Genomic DNA, 20,265 nt, shown 5'->3' on the forward strand with positions numbered 1-20,265 from the left:
GTTTGCAAATATACTGGATTTGAGATGACCTCAGAGGCTAGAGCTACATATAATTCAGACTGTGCTAAATCATATAAACATTTCAGTCTTTGTTTAAAAAAAGGTCATTTTTATTATATGCCTTTTTTTTTTCTGGGCAGAGTGCCTTCACCTGCCCTGTTTTCTCCTATCAGTCTTCTTTATTTACATAACAGTTTCCTTCAACTTATAACTTACAAGTTGACTTGACACAAAGCTGTTTCTTTCTGGATCAGAAAAAGAAAATATGTCATGTATTATTATTCTTTTTTTATTAAACCATCTGGACATCTGGAAGCAGAGTCCAAACCTGTCAGCCTCGCATGTTATAAAGCAAATATGCATTATTCTATGGAGGAAACGAAAACAGAGGTGTTCTTTCCTCATCTCCCCACCTCATGGAAAGAAGTTTAATTTCTGGGAATTTCTGTGACAGACAGTCTGTACCAGAGAGGAAGGGCACAGCAATTACCTAAAGAAAACCAAAAAAACACAGAGTTTCATCAAACACCTCCCAGATCTTCGAGAGTTTGCTCAAACTCCATTTAATTTTTGACAGAGTGTTTAGATATATAGAAAGGGAAGGACAAGCTTCCAAGCCAAATGTTCTTAATGGATGCCAACTGAGGGAGAAACAATGGCGTGTTGTTTCCTCGGCCATTCGGTCAAGTTTGTACTATAAGACTTAATAAATAAGGTGTGTTCACAGCACACAGTGGCTGTGAGACGTGCCAGGTGGCGTGTTAAATACACTCATACTTAGCTAAGGTGTTCCATTTCCTAATCTACGTGTCTCAAAGTAACAGGGTCACACCCTGGCATGGTGCTCTGAACAATTAAAAGCAACAGACAGACACTGGCGGTAACACAAAACAACCTATTTCAGTGTTTTCAGACAGCTGCTGTTACACAACTGAAAAAACATGCGTTCTTGGGTCCTCTGAGACTTAAAGAGACATAATATACATGAATCGTTTAGCCCACTAAATCCACGGCTCAGTTATCAAGGTATCAAAGAATCAGTCATAGGAGCTGAAATAGCCAATGCCCTTCCTTCTCTATGCTAACATAGAATTATTCTCTATGACAGAATCACATCCAATCTTAAAAACGCAGCATTTTTTTAATATAAAGCTAATGCCTCCCACTCACCAACAGTATTTTCATAAACAGAATAGTTTTACTTTGTATGAAGCAACGGGTCTGTAAAGCATTCATGTCCACAACTGTAGCATACATAGACAATGATCTGGTACTTAACAGTCTTCTAAAAATGCCATTCAACCCTATTTATCTGGACAATTCTATGATTCTCAGAGTTGACCCAGGATGATTATTCTAGTCTACCACCTGTCACTCATACAAAATAATAGTGCATACCAAAACCAAACTTGAAGATGCTTCTCTTGATCTCTGTGGACTGACAGGCTATCTTTTCCCACCTTTCACCTTGGTCAAGAGACTAGTTTCTTCTCCCCACTACCCCCACCGCCATTTCTAAGATCAAAGAAGCATTTGGGATTCTCTGTGACCCATTCTGCAGATTTGTCTGTTTTATGTCACCTTTTACTTGTGAGAAGCCTTGTGGCTGCAGTTGATGCTATAAAAACAAGACTCAGGTTTAGGAGAGCCTAGTCACACGCTAAACTCTCTTGCCAATATTTTAAAAATCCCCTCACTGTCTATAGCTTCCCTTGATAGCTGGACCCACGCCTGAGTGGCAGGTTAAGTCTTGTAGATCTCTGAGATTTTAGGCTCCCTCAGGCTAGATTTCTAGAACTTGGAGGCAATTTTGAGAAAGCAATTTCAAACCTTTGCTCTAAGAAAGAACTAACAGAATTTCCCATTATAACTATTCCAACATGCATCTTTAAAGAACCAAAGCCAATGGATTTTCATCAGGCTCAAAGAAAATATTGGTGCTTTTCAAAATCCATCAGAGTTCCTTTACAACCGAACTCTTTTCCTAGGCAAAATTCTCTGGCTTATATTCAGAACTTCCATAGATAGTTTTTTAAATCACAGGTTGATGTGTTTTCATTTAAATGATAACTTCCCACATTTGCTATAGAACAAGATTTACCATCATCACTGGATGTCTGCACCTGAAAATAAACTTTATTTTAAGCCACACCTTTCTGTGAAGTTTGACAAAAGAAGGCAGCCAGATTTGGAAGGTTATGAATTCTGCCATGGAACTTGATTCATGGCTTCTAATAAAGATATTTTAATGCTCCTGCCAAGTTCAGCAACAAGGCTTGCCAGAACGTAGAATCTCAAGTAAGCCTACCCCTTAATCTTGTGTGAGAAGAGAAAACAAGCCCAACAGCAACAAGGGTTGGATATAAGGGTTCGTCTCTATTACCTTCCCCAGTAAAGGTCAGCTGTGCCCCCCCAAAAAACACCATATCAATAATACCTGGCAGTGTTCAGAGTCAGCAAGAAGAGGGGGCTCTGATCAGCTGAGTATCTATCTACACAGGAAAGCCCCATATATTAACCCTCTTAATATATGTGTTTTCCCCATTAAACAGAGACAGCTTTTGATTACCCAAGTTAGTTGGGGTGAGAAGCATGGGGGAGGGAACAAGACCAATCAAAGTGACAGGCAATAAACTCAACTGTGGTTGGCTTTCAATTTTGTTTTTGTGCTTGTGTTGGAATACGGGTGTGTCTGGCATTCTGGGAATTTGCATTTCAGACGAAGTAATAAAAAGACCATAGAAACCTAACTCAGAAAAGCTGGCAAGTCATTTTAGCTCTCTGTCCACTCAGCTTCTGGTTACCCCATTCCCTGCTGGGCAGACAGTCATCTCCACTTCTCCAGTTATTATCTGACTTAATTAAGTGAAGTGGCGCATTTCTTGTTTCTCAACTACAAAATGAAAGCACAATTTTCCAGGGAATGATGATGTAAAACTTGAGCAATCAAGATATGACTGTTTCCTAAGAAAATCAGTGGAATAAAATCAATTTGATTCTTGGGAAATTGTAACTTGCCACACATTTCAGAGATATGTAGCCTAATGCACTTGATAATTGCATACATTTTGCAAAACAAGATTGCTTCTGGAACTTTTACCTACCTCCTCACACACATCCCCCATCTCTGAGACTGAGACTGGGACAAACATCCAGGTAGTGACGCAGAAGAATAAAAATCCAGGAAAAGCCAGTGGGAGATCTGTTGCCGAGCAATGAAACAGGGAGCGACGACTCAAGAACATCTTTCACCTGGAAGGAAAAACCCTCCCCAATGCTGGGTCAATGACATTACAAGATAAAAATATTTTACAATTTATTTAACCTACACATTTTTCTCTTTCCCAAGAGGTAAACACATATATTTGGCAGGTGGAATAAACCAAATGTTCCCTTGCACAGATACTGCCATTTTTGTGGCCGCTTAAAAAAATTTTTTTAATGTATGATTTTGATGTTTTACAATCATTTCCCTAACGCCAAGTCCTTTGAATTACTGTTTGGGATGAACTGAACAGAGTGCACAGATTCCTGAAGCCTGGAAAACTGTTCACCAGAAAGCATTTTATTTTAGTCAGAGTTGTCTCAGGAGGACAGATATCTCTAAACAATGTGAATTCGGGGACTTGGCTGATATACCGGATATGGAAAATCATGCTCTATCGCCAAGTTTCAGAGATCTTCGCACAATATCTAGATGATTGGATTATATACATGGCAAATCAAAGTGACAAATATCAGTTATACAAATTAATTTCTTAAAGGTATCTAATGATGGTACATTCTAAGTTAAAAATTAGAAATTCATCCCTTTTCTAAAATGAAAGCAAGAAGTTAACATCATTTCTTGTTTTATCAATCCATGCAAAAGCAAACAATATAAAATATTGTTAAATTGTTAGACCCTACTAATTTTATAATTGATGCTTTCAACTAACATCTTTGTTGTAGAAAGTGATAGTATATGTTAGATAAGCACTCACAAGGTTATTAGTAAGATCCAGCTTGACTCAACCTGGCATTTTTACTCAATGAAAAAAATTTGTTCTGAAAAAACAGGTTAAGAAAAACAACAGAAATGGGGAAATATAATTGCATATTCATAAGCCAACACTAGTTAGAAAATAATCAAAAAGAAATGCAAGTGCTCTGTGACATAGATGGCGTAAATAATGACTGAAAGTATGAGTCATAAATACAAAGTCAAAATAGATGAAACAGTGTGTATAAAAAAGATGGATATTTCTTCTATGATGCATCTAGAACTTACTGTGACAGACATTAGAAAAACACATTATATAACAAAAAGGAAAAGATGGTCATTATTTTTCAAAGGATTTGAATTTAGTCATCCAAAGGGTTATGTACAAACTACAGATTGTATACTATTTTTTTTAGAAAATACCAGTTTAGATGATTCTTTCTTATATCCTTCAGTATCATTACATTAGAATAGCTGCACTTAAACTACAAATTTACACAGTAATAGGGCAATCAAAGCCGTATGTAATTTCAAATGACTTACTCTGGACTTTGGAATGTATTATAGGGCTTTCAGCAGGTTCACAATCCCCATTATACTTTGTATTTACACAAAGAAGGTTGTGGGCAGAAGAAGTCAGAGATTACAAGCAGGAGAAAGATTCCAATGCTCCTTTTCTGGCTTGAAGATGGGCGGGTGGTGTGTCAAGGAATGCAAGCAGCTTGTAGATGCACAGAGCAATCCTTGACTGGCAGCCAGCAAGGAATCAGGGACCTCAGTCCTACAATCACGGGAACTGAACTCTGCCAACAATAAGAATGAAGTTAGGAGGTGGATTTTTCCCCCAGAAAAATCCAGATGACAACTCAACTCAGTCTACACCTTGATTTCAGCCTTGTGATACTCTGAACAGAGAACCCAGCCATGCCACACTGGATGTTGATTTACAGAACTGTGCTAGCTGTGGTCCTTTTGTTCCATTATTGCCCAGGGAGCCAAACTGTTCATTCAAGCATCTTGTCAATTCACAACCCTGGGAAACAGAGAGTCCTCATCATGTCAATGTTAGAGGAAGCAAACAAGAGATTAGGGTCTGCCTCTGAGGTTATACAATTTTTTATCTATTTGAATAATGAAATACTGACGCATTTTCATTAAGTTTGTGAGCTGATTTGGTGCTTTAAGTATAAAATTGAAGTTGATGGGGAAGAAATAAAATGGAATAGGAGTTGCATAAGAGAACCAAGGAGAAAAAAAAAAAAAAACAACAATAGAAACGAAAGACAGGGAATAGGCTTTGAGTAAGTGTGACTGAAAGGCTCTGAAGATGAACCATGTTTTTATTGTCTTAAGAAACTATTGGTGCTACTTCCTTTGAAAGTCAGTGGTGCTATTATTGTACTATTATTGGAAGTTTAATATTTAAAATAGTTTATGGCATAAGCAAACTGTAATTCTTTACTCACTAACAACCAGACTCTACGTCTAATTCTAATATTTTCAAAGTTAGAGAAAAGAAATTTGAAATAGTAGGTTGAACCATTGAAACTGTGAATACATAACAAGTTATGACCTACAAAAATGACAGTCTCATATGGTTCAATCTAATAGATTGTTAGGAGAATATTAAAAACGTGACATGACTACAGCCACATAATCTTGGTGAAGAGAAGCCTGAATAGTGATTGAACAACTGGTAGGTCTCTCCATTGAGGACATTAAAGGAAAAATTGGGCTTAGCCTTTAAAGAAAGGACCTTTACAATTTACATTTACAATAAAGAATATTGGAGAGAGGGATGCTATTTACTGTAATTGGCTACCTTTCTTGCAGCTTTTGAGCAAGATAGAATATTTCTGTGTGGCAACAGAATATTTTAAAGTAAAGAATATTAATTTTTAGTTAAAGAAATAAGATTATATGGTTTGCACATACATTAAATGACAGCATAACAAGATAAACCACAACATTTTACCCCATAGGAAGAAGGTACTATATCTCAGAGAACTCCCTCTAAGCTCTTCCTATGTCCTGTTGACCAAAAAAATAATGCAGGAGGCTGCAAATAAGAAAAGAGTTTATTTGGGGTATAAATAATTGCAATTCAGAAGGCACAGATTCAGGTAACCCTGAAAGAGTATTCCGGGGAAGAGAAATAATCAGGGGCCTATAAAGACAAAAAGCCACGAGGTTGTTAAAAGTTGACTGGTGAGAATTGTGTTTGTCTCCGATGTGAGTCAGGAAATATTTGTCCTTAAGAATCACAAGTTATTTTAGGGTAGGGGTCTGATAAGTACATAGGCTGTTCCAAGGTATTTTAGAGTAAGGGTCCAATAACTATCTTGAGTTTCTGGCAGATGTTTTGGATGACATCATCAGGACAGTAAGTGGTCAAAAGGTCAGATCCATCCAGGCTGAGACATACGTAAGTCACACATCATTAATGGCCTCCTGGCTCCATTTTAGAGATTCTTTTAGCAACACCAACTCCATTTTTATTTCCCTTCCACAGTCCTTTTGTATCTCTGCCCCATTTTTTATTGTCCCAGCCTAGCCTTCATGGTAAGTCATTTCAGAGATGTCCAAAAATCAACGTAGAATACTTTTTTCCCCTGGCATTTTGTTATACCAGCAATGATAATCCCCTATCTTGGGTTAATCCTATGGTTTCCATCGTTCTCATACCCATGACGGTTGATTGTACTCATTTAAAATCATGCTAACTAAATTCAACCAGGCTTAAATTAGTTAGCAATCTTTTCTTCATTATTTCCCCTAGAGTCTATTTTAAATAATTTTCACATTCCTCAAATTCCTAGTATGTCTTCTACACCCAAACCCAGAGGCTATTTCACTGAAAAGGTTTAAGTCATTAATAAGCTTGATTGACTTCCTCTTTTCTAATCTGAAAAGTTTACCTTATTTCCTCCTATACACTTCTTCAATTTTGTCACAAAGAAATAAATACCCTGCTCCCATTTTCAAAACTAATCCCTTCACCTGTCCTTACAACCCCATTTTCACCTGCCTCTCCTCCCTCCTTATTTATAAGGTATCTCTTGAATCTCAAGTAAATTCTTCCCTGATGGCTTGATTCCAAGCTACTTCACTGCCCTAGTTTTACTCTGTCTGAATGGTATTCCTAGGTCTCCCTCACAGGCTTTACTCAATCATTTTGATTCTTCAATGAGGGATTTCTTAGGAGATTTCTTTTGTGTTATCATCTCTCCAAATTCCCCACCTTGGTGTCTTCACGTCTAGACACTCTATTTTATGTACTTCTTCTGCGTAAACTGCCATGGCCTTTACACTGAGCTTTGTTAAGGAAAGCAACTCTGCTACTGTCACCAAACCAGCCTGAACTAGGAGAAACGGAGAGCCTAAAGTACCATCGACATGAGGTAGCTTCATCTCTCTCAAACTGTTGGCTGGCTCCGCTTTCTGCATAGCTTTAGAAAGCCTGTTTTCAGACCAATTACTTTTACAACCAGAGCATCATACTTGATAAAAATCCTCAAATTCTTACTGGTTTATGGTTAACCACAGGGAAAGTCCCATCATGCAGTTAGTTGGAAAAATATTTTACAATAATTATCTAGAGAAGTTCGTTTGAAAGGATAATGGCCTAGGTTAGACAATCTTGGAGTATTTTATTGAAAATTCTTGTGGCTAAGATGGTCCTTTAGCTATTCTTGCTTGAAGTTTGTTCCCAGGTGAAAATGCCTTGGGTCACTTCCCAAGAGACCTTGATTGTCCACTTGAGCTGACCAACAATGAGAAGACATCTCATTCTAAAGCTAGTTCCTCAGGAGTCTTCTCTTTCTGTGGAACAAGCCAGGTTTCTGTCCTTCCCCAGTCACCCCGGAGGTCCTCTCAACTTCTCATCTTCCAGGAAGCCATTCAGAACCAAGGAAGGTTTTCTTCCTCTTTGGAGAAAATTTCTTAAAAATGAAAGAATGTGAAGTAAAGGAATAGGGCTCCAAAAGTCAAGTGAAAGAATCACAGGACTCTCTTAGGGAATAAGGAATGAATATTCCATAAAAACACTAAATTATATTACAAAAAAAGTGCCATGGCTCTAAGGAAAGAATAGAACTGCTTTCTACCTCTTACCTTCAGCAAGCCTGTTATGTGCCTTTAAGTTTTTCTTCCTTGTAATATTGTAGATGCAGTTAAACAACATGGTTTCTCAGATTTCCTCTAGAGCTAATATAATACATAAATTTACTCAGTAGTAAAATATATAATGCAATATATATTTTGAAAATCTATTTATTTATTTATTATTTTTGGCTGCATTGGGTCTTCATTGCCTTGCGCAGGCTTTCTCTAGTTGCAGCAAGCGGGGCCTACTCTTTGTTGCGGTGCGCAGGCTTCTCATTGTGGTGGCTTCTCTTGTTGTGGAGCAAGGGCTCTAGGCGAGCGGGCTTCAGTAGTTCTGACAGGCGGACTCAGTAGTTGTGGCTCGTGGGCTCTAGAGCACAGTCTCAGTAGTTGTGGCACATGGGCTTAGCTGCTCCACGGCATGTGGGATCTTCCTGGATCAGGGCTCAAACCCATGTCCCCCTGCACTGGCAGGCGGATTCTTAACCACTGAGCTACCAGGGAAGTCCTATAATGCAATATTAAAAGGAAAAGTTCTTAAGTGTATTCTACATATATGGACATGTTCAACATGAAAGTATACTAACATAAACAGGCTGGATTATTTCTCAGTAGCATTATTAAGCACAAGAGCATTATAGAAGATTGTCTGCTCTTCTAAGAGTTTAGGAAAGACTGGGAGCTATAGAGCTACCTGCCATGCTTCTCACATTTCTAGGGAAATAAAAAGTCTGATGGTAAGAAAAACAGCGGCCAAAGCAAAAAATATGACAATAATTCAGTTTGATTTTTTAAGTCTTTCCACTTTACATTTCTAAAGTTGACAGGTCTATTTCTGTAATTCCCAGAGTATGACTAGAATTGCAAAATTATTAGTGTAACCCTGAAATTAATGAAGAAAAAGAAGGGGGTGGGAGTAATAATAGCAGGAGTAGGAAGGAGAGGGGGAGGGGAAAAAAGAGAATGGGGAGCAGAAGAGAGGGTGGGGGAGGAGGAAGAGATTAAAAAGTAAATGGGGAAGTGAAGGTTCTTTTGTTTGTTCTTCTGGCACACTTCCAGAGGTAGGTTCAGACGACAAATAAGAGGGTGACAGCCAGCCCTCTGCTCTAGCTAACCATTACATAGATTCAGAATTGTTTTCCAGGTGCTACCAACTGGCTTCCAGCTCTAGTTAACAAGCTTGTGTATGCTGGGAACAAAACTTGAGCATTCTGAAGGTGTCTGTTACCGCTTCTCTATAATCACTTGTTTCGGAGGTTAGAAATATTATTACGGGCAAACACGCTTGATGGAATTCTGCACCAAGCATTGTTAGAATTATACAAATATGGAAGGTACAGAGTCCATTCCATGAGATCGTGATCTACTACCAGAGGTGAGAAAAGCATGAACACAACTCCATGTTATAAATACATTATGTTGACAGCTACATATATCCAATAGAAATGGTACAATAGGAAAAAAATAATTAACCATTGGACAAAAGTAGAAATTATAAAGGTAGGAAGCAGAAAAGACCAAAATTAAAAACCAGGGTAACGGGCAAAACTACAACTAGCAGACAGCTATCTGGAAACAAACCGAAAAACTTCTTGGAAGAAATGTGGCTCAAGCAGAAATTTGAGAAGGTAGAATATGATTTGGAGTAGGCATTCCAATGAGGATACATTACATTTATAAGGAATTAGGAAAAAAGGGAAAAGGAAAATGGGAAACAGTAAATTCTATCACTATTTCTAGTAACAGAGATAAGCAAATTGGACAATGAGTCAGCATGCCCCCGAGATACATGACGCCCTGTCACTCTTGTTCGGAGACTTGTTAGTACCTATTACTCTAAAAATAAGTTTATTGTCCAATCGGTAAACTAAGAGAGATGGTGCTTTTGATTCAAAGTTTCTCAGAATTCAAATATTTTTTATAACAAACATTCATGGTGAATCTCTTAAAGGAAACTATGGTATATTAAGAATACTTAACCAGGATGTTGGATCTAGCTATTAGCTTATAAAAGCCATCTGTTAACATAGAAAACAAACTTATGGTAACCAAAGGGGAAGGAGGGGAGGATAAATTAGGAGTTTGGGATTAACAGATACACACTACTATATATAAAATAGATAAAACAAGGACCTACTGTGTAGCACAGGGAACTAAATTCAGTATCTTGTAATAACCTATAATGGAAAAGAATCTGAAAAAGAATATATATATGTATGTATGTATGTGTGTATATATATATATATATTATATATATACCTGAATCACTTTGCTATACACCTGAAACTAACACAACACGGTAAATCAACCATACTTCAATTTTTTTTAAAAAGCCTACTGTTAAAGTTTCATGAATTTTGAAGGTCAGTTATTATACAGAACCAGTATAAAAATTAAATCATATAAAATTACAAGTAAATAAATTATATTAAAAACTACGGTAATGAATACTCAAAATTCATCACTTTCTAATTACCTTATGAAGGGTGGGAGAATATGTACCTCAAAATACGCCTCTTTGGTGTGCTGATTATTTTGAGCTGTAGGCTCTCAAATAAATGGCAAATGCAGGGAGAGGCTTTCTCTGAACTCTCATTTGCCAAAAGACAGGGCCTCCAAAGGGACTCAGTTGTCACAGACCACCCTCCCCGGGAGCTTCATCAACTAGGAAGGAGGGACTCTTCTCACAGGAGAGAACAGAGGTCAACACCACACCGAGTCAAACTTTGTCACAAACTCTCATACCTCCCACCCATTCTTTTAAGGGCCCATTCATCTTTCCTAACAATCATTTCCTCTCCCCTAAGAGGCCTACATCCCCTCTCCCCTTTCCCTACTGAGATGGCATTTAAACCTAAATGCTAAGCCATTTCGGGGAGTGACTCATTTTTCCCTGAGTATCTCCCATGTATTCCTGAGGTATCCATGTTCATAAACTTCTGTGTGTTTTCCTCTTGTTAATCTGTGTGGTAAAGCTCATAAGGTAGAGGGAAATGTGTTTTTCCTCCCATACAGTTCTGATCTTGAAGTTATTGATGTCTGTTATCTATATGGTAGAAATACTATACAATGGGGTGCTACACTGCATCTCTTCCCAACAAATGCTATGAATCAGACTTTTAATTTTTCCAAGAAAGCCACTTGTTAACCATTTACCAGCTCACTACTGCCCATGGAAAAACGATCTTCTCTGAACAACAGGCAGGACCAGCGTCCTCAGAACACACTTTCAGAAATGCTGACCTACAGAAAAAAGCCCATTCCAGTTCTCTCTCCTAACAGTTCCTATATTTATCCTTTGCCACAGCACTAGCCAACTTACCTGTTTTCCTCAACTCCTACTGATTTCTATAAGTCTCAGCTCAGACACTGTCCTTTTTGTAGAACATTCTCTGATCTCTCTCTGCAGAAGAAAATAGACCCTAGCTGTCTTCACTGAAGCTTGAATGTGCCACATTGTCCTAGCTATGATTCAGTAATTAATTCAACAAATATGTGTTCTCCCCCTATTATGTGTCAGGCATCGTGCTAGGTGGTGGGAATAAGATTGAACTGACAGCCATCGTCCATTCCCCAGTGAGGTAGTAAAATTGAACAGTAAATCAATTACTTATCACTTTGACAAGTGCTAAGAAGAAAAGTATAATTGTCTAATGTCTATTTAATCTACAAATCTGTGATTCCTTGCAATGTTAAAGGCTCATTTCTATCATCTTTCTCTTTTTACTATCAAGCGCCTCATAGAACATAAATGTTGGATAAATTTACTGTGATACAGAAAAAAATAAGGCTTACTTACAGGTTGTTTGTATTTACTGATAAATATTAAAGGATCGTGAAATAGGTAGGTAGACAGATAGATAGATAGGTGGGTAATAGATCAAGAATGCATGAGGAAGATAATACTTACTGCTCAGTGTAACTGAACTCACAGGAGGAAAGATGATGGGAAAAAATGGTAGGGCATTTAGAGAAGTAAGAGTAGTAGAGATGAAATGGAATTAAGACTAGATTGTGATTGTGGAAAGAAAAAGAGAAATCTAGAAAATATCTGCATGAAGAATGAGCTGGACATGATGATGGAGGAGAAGGTAAGAACAGTGGTGTGAGATGGAGCTGCCGCTAACAGACCAGAATCATGACCTTGGAGCAATGGTTTCAGCCTTTGCAGTGATGCAGTCACAGTCACTGCTGTTGTTGCCTACAAAGACAGTTTTGAGGGCATTTGCACTGCAATGTGCACGTAAGACATCTTGGGGCTGAAAGAAAAATTAACTTGGGAATCATTCAACCTGTCCCTGACCACCAACCAGCTAGACCACCATTCATTTCCTTGCATCCTCCAAATAACAAGTTGTTATATTTTCCCATGTGCATAACGGTAAGAATTCCCTAGCTTTCCAAAAACAGACAAGTTCCAAGTGTCCTGTTGGCAAATTCCCACTGAGAATAATATAAGCATTCAGGAACTTAAAGGAAACTCCCTTATTTGGTGCCAGAATCTTTTTTTTTTTTCCAAAAAAGTGATAGAGAGCTCCTGAAATGATTTTATGATTTCAACATGATGCACTTAATTGAGTTTGCAACCAAAAACACGAGCTTTACATATTGGGATCCCAAGCAAATCTGTCTTCCCAGGAACATTTTTTTTAAAAAGCATTAACATATTGTGAGAAGTGAGAGCACCCACATGTCTGCAAAACAAATGATTCAACCATTCCTCAGGAGTTCTCACAAAGGACATGTAGGCTTATCACATGAAATAAGAACAAATGAAGAGACTTAAATGTATTAGAACTCCAGACACATTCAGATACAGTGATATCATGGGCTGCCCTCTCATATTTATTCACAGATTGGCTTTGAGGCTATTTGTTTTGAAATCCTATAACTATTAGTGCTTGGAAATTACACTGGGAAAAGGCTTTTCTTAATACATGTGACATTTAATCCTAGAATACTAGGGTTATATACATAGGTATTGAACTCGGTTAGGGCCTTTGAAATTATGTATTCTAATTTTGTTGATTTGTTTGTCAGTCATTTTTGATCACAGACTTCTTTGGAAATCTGATACTACCTCTCAACTCTCTGCTTAGAAAACTGCACGTATTCTTCTGTCTGTCATACAGAAGTTTAGATTTGTCAACTCCCTGAAAGCTATTCATAAATGATGCAACTGCTAGGGTGGGAAGGGAGGGATCCATGGACCTCAGGTGAGCCATCTCTGATTTGGCCCAAGCATCTTACCTGCAAAGGAAGAAATGAAACCCAGTGAGGCTGAAAGAGAAGTCACCCAGCAAATGGGCAGCAGAGACACCATGGAAATGGAACTTCCTCACTAACTCATGACCCCACACATTCCTACTACCTACTGGGAACTTATTTATTTATTTAGTGGGTGGAGTAGCAAAGAATAGCTTTATTTCTTCACCAGGAAAAGGGGGACACAGCAGGCTCATGACCCTCAAAACTGTGTGTCTCAACCTGGAGGAATTTGGTGAGAAGCTTTATAGCAATGGTTCAAGGATGGGGTGTTGGTAAGGATCAGGATGTGTGCAGGGCCTGCACTCCTTTAATCTGCCCTCAGGCAGTCCGATGAGTTTCTGTGCTTCCTTTAATCTGGTTGAAGAATGCTAACATCTTCCATTTGTTGGGGGTTTTAGTTCTGTAAAGAGCTCAAGGATATTGTTCCGTATATCCCTCGAGGCGGAACCAGGACCCTGCCCCAAGGCTGCGCTATTGTTCCTTGGCTGCTCCTCCCTTGTCTCTGCATCCCTTCCCTTCCCTGATTAGCAACTGTCCGAATCTACCCTGTGGGCCCTACTGGGAATTTAAATAACCACAAACAATCACGATTTTGGATGTCTGTCCATACCTCTCCCCTCCAAGGCTAGAGGGTCATGGCCAAGAGAAAGTAAGGTCAGAAGTTGGAGAGACTTGGCTTTGTTCCTGGATTGACTGACTGATTATTGTAGGACTGGATATAAAGATTTTGTCTGCATCAGTTTATCTGTGAAGTAAAAACAATTATTTCTGGCCAATTCCAACCACTTTGGACTATTGCAAGAATCAGTAAGATAATATCTATAGCATATTTCTGTACACCTGACACTAACGGGACATTGTAAATCAACTATATTTCAATAAAAATAAATAAATTAGAGGCGGAGTCAAGATAGCAGTGTGGGAAGACACGGAGTTAGTGTCTCCCCACAACTAGGGCGCCTGCCAGCTGCTGGTGGGGGACTCTAACACCCAAGGAGATGGGAGGAACCCCAAAGTGAACCAGTAGGACGTACGGGGACTGAGCAGGGAGGAGAAGTGAAGGCCAGACAGGATCAGCGCCCCTGAGGCCAGGGAGATCAGGAGAGGTAGGTGGGAGGGGCCCTCCGGGAGGAGCAGAAGAGGAGCAGAGAGCGATTGCCCCGCCCACTCGGGCACGGAGGAGAGCAAGGGTCTAAGGATGTTTTCCATTAAAAAAAAAAAAATCAGCCTGCTGAGCTCCCAGGCTGATCCCCTGCCCTCCAAGGCCCCCCACCCCGGCCACACTGGTCCTGGGGACATAGGAGGGAGGCCAGGGAGATCAGGAGAGGCAGGTGGGAGGGGCCCTCTGGGAGGAGCAGGAGAGAAGCGGAGGGCAAGTGCCCCGCCCACTAGAGCCCAGGAAGCCTGCTGGGCTCCCAGGTGAGGTCCCCTGCCCTCTGAGACCAGGCGTGGGGGGCATGCCTGGGCCTCTTCTGTCCCTTGAGCCTAAGCCTCACCCCCCACAGCTGCCAGGGCCTTTTCCAGCCCTGTGGGTCCTTAGCATTGGCCCCATCCACCACCCAAAACTCACTCGTGCTTAGGCCCTGCCCTCCACAGTCAAGGCATTGCCCCCCCCCTTTTTCTTTTCTCTCTTTTCCCTCCTCCTCTTTTTTACTATTGTGGTACTGATGTACTTTCCAGTTGTTCATTCATCTATATTTTTAGTTTTACATTCCTTTTAACATATCTGTTAGTTTCCTAGTCTAATTTTATTTTTTATTTTTTTTAATTAAAAAAATTTGTTTTTGGCCGCCCCACATGGCTTGCGAGATCTTGGTTCAGGAGCCCGGGGGCAGGCCGAAGCTCCTGCAGTGGGAGCTCCGAGTCCAAATCACTGGACTAACAGAGAACCTCAGGCCCCAGGGAATAGTCATTGGAGTGAGGTCTCACGGAGTTCCTCATCTCAGCACCAATACCCAGCTCTACCCAATAGCCTACAAACTCCAGTGTTGGAAGCCTCAGGCCAAACAACCAGTAAGACAGGAACACAATCCCACTCATAAAAAAAAAAAAATGAGATGGCAAAAAAATATGTCACAGATGAAGGAGCAAGGTAAAAACCTACAACACCAAATAAATGAAGAGGAAATAGGCAATCTACCTGAAAAAGAATTCAGAGTAATGATAGTAAAGATGATCCAGAATCTCGGAAATAGTATGGAGGCACTGATTGAGAAAATACAAGAAATGTTCAACAAAGAACTAGAAGAACTAGAGAACAAACAAACAGAGATGAACAACACAATAACTGAAATGAAAAATACACTAGAAGGAATCAATAACAGAATAACTGAAGCAGAAGAACGAATAAGTGAGCTGGAAGACAAAATGGTGGAAATAACTGCCAAGAAGCAGAATAAAGAAAAAACAATGAAAAGAATTGAAGACAGTCTCAGAGACCTCTGGGACAACACGAAGTGCACCAACATTCGAATTATAGGGGTCCCACAAGAAGAAGAGAAAAAGAAAGGGTCTGTGAAAACATTTGAAGAGATTATAGTTGAAAATTTCCCTAACATGGGAAAGGAAATAGTCACCCAAGTCCAGGAAGCACAGAGAGTCCCATGCAGGATAAACCGTAGGAAAAACACACCAAGACACATATTAATCAAACTAACAAAAATTAAATTCAAAGAAAAAATATTAAAAGCAGCAAGGGAAAAACAAAAAATAACATACAAAGGAATCCCCATAAGGTTATGAGCTGATTTTTCAGCGGAAACTCTGAGGGCCAGAAGGGAGTGGCAGGATATACTTAAAGTGATGAAAGAGAAAAACCTACAACCAGGATTAGTCTACCCAGCAAGGATCTCATTCAGATTCGATGGAGAAGTCAAAAGCTTTTCAGACAAGCAAAAGCTAAGAGAATTCAGCACCACCAAAACAGCTTTACAACAAATGCTAAAGAAACTTCTCTAACCGGGAAACACAAGAGAAGAAAAAGACCCACAAAAACAAACCCAAAACAATTAAGAAAATGGTAATAGGAACATACATATTGATAATAACCTTGAATGTAAATGGATTAAATGCCCTAAACGAAAGACATAGACTGGCTGAATGGATACAAAAACAAGACACATATATATGCTGTCTACAAGCGACTCACTTCAGACCTAGGGACACATACAGACTGAAAGTGAAGGGATGGAAAAAGATATTCCATTCAAGTGGAAATCAAAACAAAGCTGGAGCAGCAATACTTATATCAGATAAAATAGACTTTAAAATAAAGACTGTTACAAGAGATAAGGAGGGACACTACATAATGATCAAAGGATCAATCCAAGAAGAAGATATAACAATTATAAATTTTTATGAACCCAACACAGGAGCACCTCAATACATAAGGCAAATGCTAACAACCATGAAAGGAGAAATCGACAGTAATACAATAATAGTAGGGGACTTTTAACACCCCACTGACATCAATGGACAGATCATCCAAACAGAAAATAAATAAGGAAACACAAGCTTTAAATGTGTCTAAACACAATAGACCAGATAGATCTAACTGATATTTATAGAACATTCCACCCAAAAGTGGCAGAATACACTTTCTTCTCAAGTGCACACGGAACATTCTCCAGGATAGATCACATCTTGGGTCAGAAATCAAGCCTTGGAAAATTTAAGAAAATTGAAATCGTATCAAGCATGTTTTCTGACCACAACGTTATAAGATTGGAAATCAATTACAGGAAAAAAACTGTAAAAAAACATATACAGGGAGGCTAAACAGTGTGCTATAAATAACCAGGAGATCACTGAAAAAATCAAAGAAGAAATTAAAAAACACATAGAAACAAATGACGATGAAAACATGACGACCCAAAACCTATGGGATGCGGCAAAAGCAGCTCTAAGAGGGAAGTTTACAGCAATTCAATCTCACCTCAAGAAACAAGAAGTATCTCAAATAAACAATCTAACCCTACACTTAAAACAACTAGAGAAAGAAGAACAAAGAAAACCCAAAGTCAGTAGAAGGAAAGAAATCATAAAGATCAGAGCAGAAATAAATGAAATAGAAACGAAGAAAACAACAGCAAAGATCAATAAAACTAAAAGCTGGTTCTTTGAGAAGATAAACAAAGTTGATAAACCCTTAGCCAGATTCATCAACAAAAAAAGGAGAGGACGCAAATCAATAAACTTAGAAATGAAAAAGCAGAAATCACAACTGACACTGCAGAAATACAAAGGATTATAAGAGACTACTACAAACAACTATATGCCAATAAAATGGACAACCACGAAGAAATGGACAAATTCTTAGAAAGGTACAATTTTCCAAGACTGAACCAGGAAGAATTAGAAAATATAAAAAGACCTATCACAAGTAATGAAATTGAAACTGTAATTAAAAATCTTCCAACAAACAGAAGTCCAGGGCCAGATGGCTTCACAGGCAAATTCTATGAAACATTTAGAGAAGAGCTAACACCAATCCTTCTCAAACTATTCCAAAAAATTGCACAGGGAGAAACACTCCTAAATTCATTCTATGAAGCCACCATCACCCTGATACCAAAACCAGAAAAAGATATTACAAAAAAAGATAATTATAGACCAATATCACTGATGAACACAGATGCAAAAATCCTGAACAAAATACTAGCAAACAGAATCCAACAGCACACTGAAAGGATCATACACCATGATCAAGTGGGAATTATCCCAGGGATGCAAGGATTCTTCAATATATGCAAATCAATCAATGTGATATACCACTTAACAAATTAAGTAATAAAAACCATATGATCATCTCAATAGATGCAGAAAAAGCTTTTGACAAAATTCAACACCAATTTATGATAAAAACTCTCCAGAAAATGGGCATAGAGGGAGCCTACCTCAACATAATAAAGGCCATATATGATAAACCCACAGCAAGCATCATACTCAATGGTGAAAAACTGAAAGCATTTCCACTAAGATCAGGAACAAGACAAGGATGTCCACTCTCACCACTCTTATTCAACATAGTTTTGTAAGTCCTAGCCACGGCAATCAGAGAAGAAAAAAGAAATAAAAGGAATGCAAATTGGAAAAAAAGAAGTAAAACTGTCACTGTTTGCTGATGACATGATACTATACATAGAAAATCCTAAAGATGCCACCAGAAAACTACTAGAACTAATCAATGAATTTGGTAAGGTTGCAGGATACAAAATTAATGCACAGAAATCTCTAGCATTCCTATACACTAATGATGAAAAATCAGGAAGAGAAATTAAGGAAACACTCCCACTTACCATTGCAACAAAAAGAATAAAATACTTAGGAATAAACCTGCCTAAGGAGGTGAAAGACTTATACACAGAAAACTATAAAACACTGATGAAAGAAATCAAAGATGACATAAACGGTTGGAGAAATGTACCATGTTCTTGGATTGGAAGAATCAATATTGTGAAAATGACTATACCACCCAAAACAATCTACAGATTCAATGCAATCCCTATCAAACTACCAATGGCATCCTTCACAGAATTAGAACAAAAAATTTTACAATTCGTATGGAAACACAAAAGACCCTCAATAGCCAAAGCAATCTTGAGAAAGAAAAACAGAGTTGGAGGAATCAGGTTTCCCGACTTCAAACTATACCACAAAGCTACAGTAATCATGACAGTATGGTACTGGCACAAAAACAGAAATATAGATCAATGGTACAGGATAGAATGCCCAGCGATAAGCCCACGTACATATGGGCACCTAATTTATGACAGAGGAGGCAAGAATATACAATGGAGAAAAGACAGCCTCTTCAATAAGTGCTGCTGGGAAAACTGAACAGCTAAATGTAAAAGAATGAAATTAGAACACTCCCTAACACCATACACAAAAATAAACTCACAATGGATTAAAGACCTAAATGTAAGACCAGACACTATAAAACTCTTAGAGGAAAACATAGGCAGAACACTCTATGACATAAATCACAGCAAGATCCTTTTTGACCCACCTCCTAGAGAAATGGAAATAAAAACAAAAATAAACAAATGGGACCTAATGAAACTTAAAACATTTTGCACAGCAAAGGAAACCATAAACAAGACAAAAAGACAACCCTTAGAATGGGAGAAAATATTTGCTAATGAAACAACAGACAAAGGATTAATCTCCAAAATATATAAACAGCTCATGCAGCTCAATATCAAAAAAACCAAACAATCCACTTAAAAAATGGGTGGAAGACCTAAATAGACATTTCACGTAGGAAGACATACAGATGGCCAAGAGGCACATGACAAGATGCTCAACATCACTAATTATTAGAGAAACGCAAATCAAAACTACAGTGAGGTGTCACCTCACACCGGTCAGAATGGCCATCAGCAAAAAATCTACAAGCAATAAATACTGGAGAGGGTGTGGTGAAAAGGGAACCCTCTTGCACTGTTGGTGGGAATGTAAATTGATACAACCACTATGGAAAACAGTATGGAGGTTCCTTAAAAAACTAAAAATAGAACTACCATATGAATCAGCAATCCCACTACTGGGCATATACCCTGAGAAAACCATAATTCAAAAAGAGACATGTACCACAATGTTCATTGCAGCACTAGTTACAATAGCCAGGACATGGAAGCAACCTAAATGTCCATCGACAGATGAATGGATAAAGAAGATGTGGCACATATATACAATGGAATATTACTCAGCCATAAAAAGATACGAAATTGAGTTATTTGTAGTGAGATGGATGGACCCAGAGTCTGTCATACAGAGTGAAGTAAGTCAGAAAGAGAAAAACTAATACCATATGCTAACACATATATATGGAATCTAAAAAATAAAAATTAAAAAAATGGTACTGATGAACCTAGTGGCAGGGCAGGAATAAAGAGGCAAACATAGAG

This window comes from Eubalaena glacialis, chromosome 9, assembly GCF_028564815.1.
Source record: "Eubalaena glacialis isolate mEubGla1 chromosome 9, mEubGla1.1.hap2.+ XY, whole genome shotgun sequence".
NCBI lineage: Eukaryota > Metazoa > Chordata > Mammalia > Artiodactyla > Balaenidae > Eubalaena > Eubalaena glacialis.